This window comes from Prionailurus viverrinus, chromosome A3 (assembly GCF_022837055.1).
Source record: "Prionailurus viverrinus isolate Anna chromosome A3, UM_Priviv_1.0, whole genome shotgun sequence".
Taxonomy (NCBI): domain Eukaryota; kingdom Metazoa; phylum Chordata; class Mammalia; order Carnivora; family Felidae; genus Prionailurus; species Prionailurus viverrinus.
In genome coordinates, this window is record NC_062563.1 from 131,545,324 (window position 1) to 131,555,928 (window position 10,605).

The following is a 10,605-nucleotide window of genomic DNA, read 5'->3' on the forward strand; positions in this document are numbered from 1 at the left end:
ATGCAATCCTGCGTCCGGCCAATAATTGCCTATCTGACATGCTAGCCTCCCACATTCCTGAGATTCATCTAGAACAGCCAGAAGATTAGATTAGTGTGTATTTTCAGCCAGCCGCCATCACTCGTAGCTGGCCTGTCTCCTTCTGTCAGCCGAATCGGGGACAGGGAGCCTCTGTCAGCGGAGGCAGTCCTGTTTGTCACCGTCTTGTCAGCGATGTCTGCCCCGAGGTCGACAAGTCCTTCCCAGGGAAAGAAGGGGGGTGGGTGGGCAGAACTTCAGAGGAGATCGGCGTTATCCTAAGCCCAAATTACCAAAAAGTGTCACGGATAGAACGCCAGGACGACAAAGCCACCGAGAACGAGTTAGAAAGTCCCGGGGAAGCGATCCTTCTTCCGGCTTGAGAATATCAGACACTGAGCAGGTGGAACAAAGAACGCAGGAAAAGGTTTAGGAAAATGGGGATGTAGCCCTACGTCTGCCTGACCCCATTGGCTGTGGAATTCGAGTTGTTTCCTTACTTTTCTAAGCCTCAGGGTCTTCATCTGTGAATCAGGCACAATAATAACTGTTTCATCAGGTTATTGAGATGATTAGAGGAGATCCTGTTTCCCCGCCAGGGTTGCCATCATGAGGAACCACAAGCTGGGTGGCTTAAAACAGCCTATGTTTATTGTCTCACTGTTCTGGAGGCCAAAAGTCTGAAATCACGGTGTTGAGGGAGTCACGCTCTCTCTGAAACCTGTAGGGAGGCTTATGCCTTTTCCTAGAGTCTTCTGCATCTCAGGACACCTACTGGCATGCCTCGACTCGGATGTCCATCCCCCCCAATCTCCTGTCTTCATGAGGCTTCTCCCCGGGTGTCTCTGTGTCTTCACACGAGCATTTTCTCATAAGGACACCAGTCATATTAGGCTAGGAGTCCTTCAGTGTGATGTCGTGTTAACGGGTTACGTCCGCAACCACTGCATTTCCAAATAAGGTCGGGCTCTGAGGTCCTAGGAGTAAGGACTCCAACATATCTTTTCTGGGGGCGGGACCTGATTCACCCCATAACATACTGCATCGTGCAGCAAAGCCAAGAAGGCCAGGAGATAGGGAAATAAACGTCAGAGCAAGGAGAGGAATAGGGGGCGAGTGAAGTCAGTCGGAGGGAGACATTACTGGGAATGGTGTCCAGGATTCATTTTTACTGCCTTGGAGCTGAGCGATGAGGCCCGATTCAAGGGCACAGAGTGAGGTACGCAGTGAGACATCTTATGATAAGCAAGTGCCGACTGCGGGCCCTCTTTGAGCGACACCCTCTGACCATGAACCTGGCAGTCCAAGGTATGTCTTGAAAACACCCGTGAGCCCCCGCGACAGGGTGGCAGAAGACAGTGGAAGGAGAGCCCAACCATTAATGCTTTTGAGCCCTGAGGGTGAAGAAGGGAATTAAAAAGATCGTCTCACGTGTATAATAAATTTGCAGAGTTGAATAGACTCCACCTCTCTTTAAAAAATAATTTATTAATTACCCTCTGCCTGTAGAGTCTCACCTTACTGAGTCCTGCAATTTGAAAATTAACTATTGGCCCCACTCGGTCTATTGAAGGGATAATGAGTAGTAAAGAGAAGCTGGTCTCTGAAGTTGTCTTATGAATCACGCTGATTATGAATGACTCACACGCATCCTTTGCATCTTCAAAGGGCTTCCTCCTGACATCTTTGGAGAACCCAGTCCCGAGCTTTCTCAAGCGGAGCTTGGTGGTAAAGGCCACGAGGCTAGCAAGACCACCGGGAGAGAGGGTCTGGAGAAAGACGGTGGGGGGGACAGGGGCAAGGTCAGCAGGTTCAGCTCGCCGCATGTGAAGTTTATCCTGCCCAGCCTAATGGAAGGAAGGAACCCTTGCCATGTTCTCTCGGCACCGAGAAGTGACCCAGTCTGAGGCCTTTAAAGTGTGTGCCTTTAACTACGTTGCCTGAAGCCAAGAGGCTGTGCCAGGGTATAGCAGCACTTTGATCGTACTTCTGTGTTCAAAGCACTCAGGGACATCAAGTTTCTTCCAAAAGTGAGATATTCCATGGACTAACTAGGTCATTGACAATGAGCTATTGAGGGCCCCGAGTGCTGCAGCAAGCAGGAGAAAACATTAAACAGAATGCCTTTTTCTTCGCTCTAATAAAGACCACCGAGGTGGGGGCAGGGGGAGGGGGATCCTCAGAGGCAAAGTGAAATCCTGAGAAAACAGCATAACTAGCAAGTGAAACCAAAATCCACATCAATGGGTGTAAGCAGGAAAGTACTGTTTTTTGGTTTTTGTTTTTTTTCTGGTATCGTGGGAATATCTTGGTAACAAAATAATGAGTTACTATTTACTGAGCCCCCCAAACGTGTCAGTTTCTTACTGGATGTTTTCGACACAACTCCAAAAGGCCGAGAGGATTACCTTCAATTCTTACTTGTTTTAAACATGAGGATCCTGGGGATTCCACAGCGATATAACCTTTCCAGAGTCACACTCGATAAAAATGACCAGATCTAGGGTTTGGACGTACGACTAGATTACCCCCGACCGTACCATGGCAGGGGTAGGACTTAGGTTTCTATCACACATGGAGTCGAATCGGGCTTCGCCTACAGCGAGTTCTCCAGTGTATGGTCCCTGAAACTTGAATGACCCAACTTGCAGGCAGGTAGCGTTGCCAGGCCATTTCTAGCAGGACAGCTTGGGAGGAACAGGCAAGACTCACCTGCTTCCTGCAGTGCCCTTTTTGCCCCAGAGCACCCAGGCCCAGGAAACTCTTGGCACCTTTCACAGGGCTTTCTGGAGCCCGGACGCTGCCCCGATGTGAATCAGCAACTTCCAATTACGATGGCTGAATTTGGAGCTTAAACTTATATCACGATGATCATTAAAGGGCTTTGCACTCCCACAGCGTTTTCCATCTTCAAAGTGCTCTGTGAACATTAACTAATTAATCTGAGCTCCAAATTGTGCCAAGGCCCAGAGGGCTTACACTGCTCAGATCTAGCATGGTCTCCGTCGATGGCGGTGATTACAGAAAGCACCGGGCTCCTTTTGACCTGGTGCCCAGCGGTGGAGGGCGTCACCAGAGTGCCGTCAGATCTGTCACAGACCCTGTCCAGTCCTGCTCTTATGGGCCGGGTCTGCACTTGAGGCTACCAAAAAAAAAAAAAAAAAAAAAAAAAAAAAGGAAGCCAGAGGCCTTACAGAAGCAGGTGGCCCACTGGTAATCAGCAAAGACACTGCTTACAATAAAAAAATTCAGCTACGCATGAATTTATTCATTCAAATGAGTCACATTCAAACCTCCATTGCACAGATCAAGAAACAGGCTCAGAGGGCTAAACTGACCAATTCAAGTGCAGTTATGCTATGGGGCAGAGAATGAGTTCCTAAATCCACAGGAAGATATTTTCCCAGGTAAACTAACAGATTATTTCTGTAACTCACAATTTGACCTACGAGTGAGGAGTTGAGAAGTGGAAATAACTGATGTAGGGAAATTCAGAGGTGAGAGATAAAATGTATTGCCTGTAGGTCAGGAAGACTTTCTTGGAGGTCAAGTTTGTGTTGGGCCTTAGTCACTTATTTATTTTGACAATTTCATTAGGTTTTTCTCAGGAATGGATGTTGCATTTTGTCAAAAGTTTCTGCAGCGTCTATTGACATTTTTTTTTCAGTCCATTAATAAGTGAGGGCCCCAAAACTTCAGATGTGGAAATCTTAATGCCCAATGTGATGGTGTTAGATGGGGCCTTCAGAGGTGGTTGGGTCATGAAGGTGAAATCCCCCAGGGATGAGATTAGTGCTCTTCTTGGAGAAATCTCAGAGAGTTGCTTCCTCCCTCTCTGCTCTCCACCATGTGAGGAGACAACCAGAAAAGGTGAGGCTACAACGTTGAGGACACATCACTGAAGATACAAGATCAGGAAACCAGAAGGAGGACTCTCACCAGATACTGGACCAGCCGGCACCTTGACTTTCGACATCCTAGACTCCAGAACTGTGTGGAAGAAATGTTTACTGTTGAAGCCACCCAGTCAGTGGTGTATTTGTTACCACCGCCAAAACTGACTAAGACGGGGAACTTACATTGGATTTCAAATGTTACAATCACCTGCTACTCCTGCTATATATCCCAAATGTGCTGTATTCCATTAGATAACATTTTGTTAAGAATTTTGCACCGATCTTTATGAGAGGCTTTGGGCTGTCTCAGTCTTCCCTTGCAAGTTCTTTGCCTGGTTTTGATGTCAGAGTAATGTCAGCTTCTTGGAACGAGTTGAAAATTACTCTCTTTTCTTCAATTTTCTGGAAGGTTTTTTTTTTTTTTTGGTAGAATTATTAACTTTTCCTTAACAGGTTCATAGAAATAACTCGGGAGCTGGAAGGAATTTTGCGGGATTGTTTTTCACTATAAATTAGTTTCTTGAATAATAGGGCTATTTGAATTATCCATTTCTTCTTAGGTACTTTTGGCAATCTTCAGGGGTTTGTGTTTTGTTTTTGTTTTTTTTAGAAATGTATTCGTTTCATCCAATTTGTTAAATTTATTTCAATAAAGTTTTTCATAATATTTCCTTTACATATATATGGAATGGGTAAGTTTTTTAAAGAAAAAAGTAAAGAAACTTCTTGGTTTAGGCAAATACTCTGAACAACATGTTGGAGTTTTTTTTTTTTTTAAGTATCTGCATCTGTCAATAACCTCATAACTCCCCTAGGAAGAGGTTTTCAAAAATGAATCGAATTTATAAGATCCAAGCTGAATTCAATCCAGTAAGGTTTCTACCACTTCTCATCTGCTTTTTAAATTTTAGTGTCTTCTTTGTTCACCTGTCTAATTATGAAGTCTGAATCTCCATGGGATTTCAAAGCCAAATATGTATAGTAAAATATATGTTTTATTTCTCTAGACAAACTTGTAAAAGCCATTTCTTTAGAGACAATGTTAAGATGTATCAATGGTCAAAAACATTAAATGCAAACAAATCAAACCAACATTTTCATACCTTAAACTCATTGATCCTAATGGGGTTTCTTCCCAGAATCTCATTTGCTCCTATGGTCTGGTGCAGTAGTTTGGAAATTGAATAAGGAAAGTATGTATCAGGTGTTTGCTTGAATGGATTGTTCAATATTCATATTCGTCACTTTGATCGCATCAGCAAAACCTTGAGTTTTGTGTCGGCATCATCTCTGCATTTACGCGTTGGTCAATCTGAAGGGAACCACTGCTCCTAAGGAGCAGGGGTGAGGAGTGGAGCACCCTTCATCTCTGGGACAGAAGGCTTGGTTAGAATTAGACAGAAACAAGTTCGAAAACAGGGTCAAGTTTAAAATCAGTGCTTTGAAATACACTCAGTTATCATTTGTACTTCCCCCTGAACCACAAATTCAGTGATGTGCAAGGACTCTTATTCCACCTCGCAAGGGTCAATTGTTTTGTTTTGTTTTAGAATCTTTAAAAAAATTTTTTTAAACATTGATTCATTTTGGAGAGACAGAGAGACAGACCATGAGTGGGGGAGGGACAGAGAGAGAGGGAGACACAGAAGCGGAAGCAGGCTCCAGGTTCTGAGCTGTCAGCACAGAGCCCGACGCGGGGCTCGAACCCACGAGCGTGAGATCATGACCTGAGCCGAAGATGGATGCTCAACCGACTGAGCCACCCAGGCTCCCCACAAGGGTCAATTGTTAAATGTTGGGGACCTTTGCAAGTTGATTGTAATTATTAATGTTACGTGAATTTATGACAAAATTATATTCAAAACTAGGGTAATAAATACCCAAAACTCATCACTTCCTATTTTACTACACTTTATGCTTTTGAGGTTGTTCACATTAATTGTAACTATACGTTGAAGGTACTATGTAACGGCAGGCTACTGAAAATCTCTTCCCAGCTCAACCTTCCGTGATGTCACATTGGTAGACAACGAACCCCGGAGCGCATACTTGAGCCATGGAACTTGGCAAACGTTGTAACATAAGTTTTCGTTTATTGTTTCGTTGATTATCTAGACTTAAGAAGATTATGGAGAAAAAGTTAATGCAGATTGCACTTAACTGAGTGTGATGCCTATAGCTGAAACATGACGAATAAACAATGTGAGCATCATGAGGAAATACTTTTCCAGCATTTGAAAACAATTATCCAATTCAGCAAAGAAGTTGCTCACATCGTGGACAAATGAGTGAAGTTCAGACATACTTCTTTTGTTGTTTCACTTTGATTTACTTGTTCAGATAAAGTATAAAGTAACATTCACGTTGGAACTATTCTTATCAGTTGGTTGAAAGCATATTTTTTCTATGGATACAGACATTTGGCAAGAGTCAACAAAAGCATTCCATGAGAAGCAATCACCTATATGGAATTTGTGTATCGTGTGTTTATTTTTTATATTTCATTATTATTTATAAATTGTGTACTCTATATACATTGTATCAGCAAAATTAGACATTTTTTTTCAGACAGCCAGGTGTTAAACACTTACCAGCTTACCACTTCCAAATTTCCAATTTTTATGGGCCAGTCTTTGTGCACAGATCCTATCTTTTCCATATAATCTGGTGAGTTGGAGTTCTGGTAATCTTTCAGAGAAGGGAAGGTTGCAAGACAAAATGAGAAGAAGTTATTTTCCTAGCAACTATTTTCAGAACTACACTGTCTGACAAGAACGAGGGAGACTGACCAGACCAGGGTAATTCCATACAGAAGGCAAGGAACGTGAATCGGCGAGCTCATTCGTGTGCACATTATTGACCTTCTAATTATTGCTACGTCCTGAGCAGACCTAGAGAAAAGTACTAGATTTTTGCATTCTGCTTACAATCAGAGATTCGTGGTTGCTTCAAAGATAGTGACCAGCATGCATAAAACAGTGGAACCTTGGCAAGTTTTGTAATTAAAGGATCACGGTGATTCTTGATTTATACTCCCTGCATAGCACTTTGCTTGCTGCCAAGGCAGCAAAGTCATTTTTTAAAAATTTCAAATGTGAAAAGATGTGTGTTTCTATGGATTTCAGCTATCATTTAAAAATGTAAACCCTGTGCCCATACATGCAGAGCGGGGAGAGGTCCCCATGGCTTCAGCAAGGAGCAAGCAGATTATGGCCCCCCTGGAGGCAGAGAATTCTTAAAATGTCAAGCAAATGGGGGGAAAAATAGAACCTTGGGGAAATCAGGGCCTTACCGTGGAAAGTACCTTTGCTAATCACTCTTACTTGGTCTTACAACCAATTCAGGGAATAACCTTTAATATCATCCCTTGTAAAATTTAACAGAGGCTTTTCCTAGTGTCGAAATCCATATGCTGAAATGGGAACAGACTTTCAGATGACATTTGGTTTGGTTGATGATTGTGTTTTATACGAGAAAAGTTTTCTCGTATACTTTTCGGGAGTTTGAGATCTAGTTTAACATCTTCCAATGGTTCATCTACCTCTCACTACACACAGGATTTGGGACATCACTTATCCAGAGTCATAGTTTTCTCAGTATTAAATCAGAAACGAAAACAACATCCCTCAGGGCTTTTGGAAAAGTGGCCAAGAGCTCCTCACAAAGCGGATTCTTAGAAGAATTTCCTGCCTCACTTTCTTCCTTCCTTCCTTTGCCCCCTGGCCTTCTTGTTCAGACTCCTTCCTTAATTTCTTTCCTCCTTCCTTCCCGAGTTCTTTAGTATATAAATTATTATGACTGTAGTAATCACTACAAGCTTTTTGAGGTCAAGTTTCATTGTGTTCCCATTAGCAATACGTGCCTGAACTGACCTCTGGGAAGAAAGTCTCCTCGCCAAGCAGGAAGCCAGGGGCAGAGAGGGAGGGCGGCCTCTTGGACCTCCACCCTGCTCTGGGATGAGGAGCAAGCAGGACAGGAAAGCCGAATCCAGCCACAGAGGTAGGAGGTGACAGCAGCCAGGAGAAACACACATCCCGAAGAATTCAGCAAACAGAACTGAGAACGCCTCCATGCCTCACTGACACAAGGCGTGACGAACAAGACAAGAGTCAGATCTGCCCCCTGTCCTCAAGGAGCTCACCGTCTAGAGCGGACAGACACACCAATCATCCTGACCCACAAAGTGGAGAGAGGTAACCCAACTGTAGGCGTTTGGCCTGGGCCCTAAGGTGCTTTCTAGTGAGCAGGGAAAACATAAAAACCTAAGCCATCCCATGGCTCAGGCGTGGGGACTGTGAGGTTAGGGACCAGTTGTGCTCAAAAATCCGGATGGGACATCAGGCAACAGATCATTGTGTGACCCCAGATCTGACACATTGAATGCAAGCATAGCAAACAAGTAAGTAATCATAATAGAAGCATCAGGAATAATATTCACAGAGAGTTTAAAGAGTACCTACGTTGCAACAGAAACTATTCTAGGTGGTTTACGTTCAGCGTCGCCAAGCTTCACAAGTTGACGAGCTATCCGTGATTTCTACTTTGTAGAAAAGGAGCAATAGGGACTGAGAGGGGAAAAGCGAACCGTGGCATCATTTATATAGCTCATTAGGAGCAAAACTGGAAATCAGCACCCAGCGTGCCTGACTCCAGAGCCCCTGTTCTCTCTGCTGGGCAACTCTGAAGTATTGTGCTCCTGAATCCATAGAGATAGGAGGATTTTGTGGGATACCTTAATACAGTGTAGAGACCAGGGAATCAACCGGGGAACAGAAATCAAGTTGATGTTGACATTTGTTTGTTTTTCCAGGTTAAATGCGGAAATCCAGTGTTTAGTACCAAAGCCCAAGTTTAGAGAATATTCCCCAGCAGGTCACCTCAGTGTTTGTGTGCGCACAAGCTGGATGCATTAAGTCCTGCCTCTATCCACACTATCCCCACCCCACCTCCAAGAGATTAGTATTTTCCAAATCGTGCAGCCTGGGGGACAAGAGATGTGGGCAAGTGATGTGCAGCCTTCCAAAAATGCCCACGCTATTCCTTGGAAAAGTCAGAAAAGGGTGCAAGGTCTGCAGATCGATTGTTACTATCCGCAGCCTTCTCAAAGATGCCCTGGCTTGGCTTGAGGAGCTGAGAGCACACCGTGTGTTTATTTTTAGCCTTCTTTAATGTTTTCAGATGAGCACGGCTCTGAAATAGAAAGGCTGACCCATTTTAGTGACATTTTCTCAAGGCTATCACAACATTGTATTTGCCTTTCCTTCCTCCGAGATAGAGTCTGAGTGCTCCTGAATTAAAGGAAACTTCCCTTCAGGGAGATCAATGGAGAGGCAATCGGGGCTTGGTTTAAAAATACGTCCTGTGGGGGCGCCTGGGTGGCTCAGTCGGTTGAGCATCCGACTTTGGCTCAGGTCATGTTCTCACGACATGTGAGTTCGAGCCCTGCGCCAGGCTCTCTGCGATCAGCCTGTCAACGCAGAGTCTGCTTCGGATGCTCTGTTCCCCTCTCTCTGCCCCTCCCCATTTGCGCTCCCCCCAAAATAAATATTAAAACAATAATAATAATAATAATAAGTCATCTATATGGTCATATGTGCACTCGATGAACCTCATTCACCTTTGAAGTGTCGAAATTCACCGAAGTTGTATTATTTGTGTGCTTTGAATCTTCAAGAGCATATATTCACCCCAGGGTCGAAAAGAGCCCAGTGTAGTAGGAAGCCACAGAGAAACCTGAAACGAACTACGAGAATTTCTCATGTGCCATTTGCATTTTGTTTCTAACGGACAAGGGAGAGAATTCTGTGGTGTCAAGCCCACAGAGAGGGCAAGTGGTGGGGTTGAGGAACAGACAGACATCTGGCGAGATCTGAACGTCCAGACATTCTTAGTCTACACACTGCACAGTTTGACTTTCCTTTCCTTCTGCTTTTCTTTCTTTCTTTCTTTCTTTCTTTCTTTCTCTTTCTTTCTTTCTTCTTTCTTTCTTTCTTTCCTTCTTTCTTGCAATGGAAAAAGTAGAGTGTGAATATGTGAGTATTTCCCTGTATCTCCAGGGAATTTTTGAAGTGTAAGATCTATCTGCCCTAAAGGAAGACAGCAATAGTAAGAAAACAAACAAAAACCAAATAACCCAAACACTAGTCTTGAGTTCGCTCATTCTGGTTCTACCTTTGTTCCAGGCTCTGTGAGTTTGCTCATCGGTAGGTGCCATGCCCCCGACAGCCAGCCGGTTGGATGTACGGGTGGATTCCTCTTCTCTGCCATGTATTTCCTGGACAAGGGAACTTTCCAGAGCTCTCTTGTTCGTGTGAGGCCACCATGATGGGGATTGATCTTGCTTGTCCTGATGCCCTCACTGAGGGATCTCTGTCTGCCTCTACTCTGAGACATACCCCCCTGCCCCCACACACAGGATTCTGCCTGACCTCCCACCCTCAATTTCAATTTTCCAGTCCCTCCGTGGGATTAGCTGCTTGATTGTTAGCCTTTGGCAAGGTGGGAGACACAACCCTGATTTTCTCAGGTTCCCGGTGACTTTGTCATAGATGCTGTCCGGTCCCTTACCCTCAGCTGCTCCCAGGAGCCCGTCAGACTCAAAAGACACAATAACCCTTCTGACCTTGCACAGCCTGGACTAGAGAATTAATTTTCTCATGCGGGGATACCTTTGACCAGAGTAAGACACTCT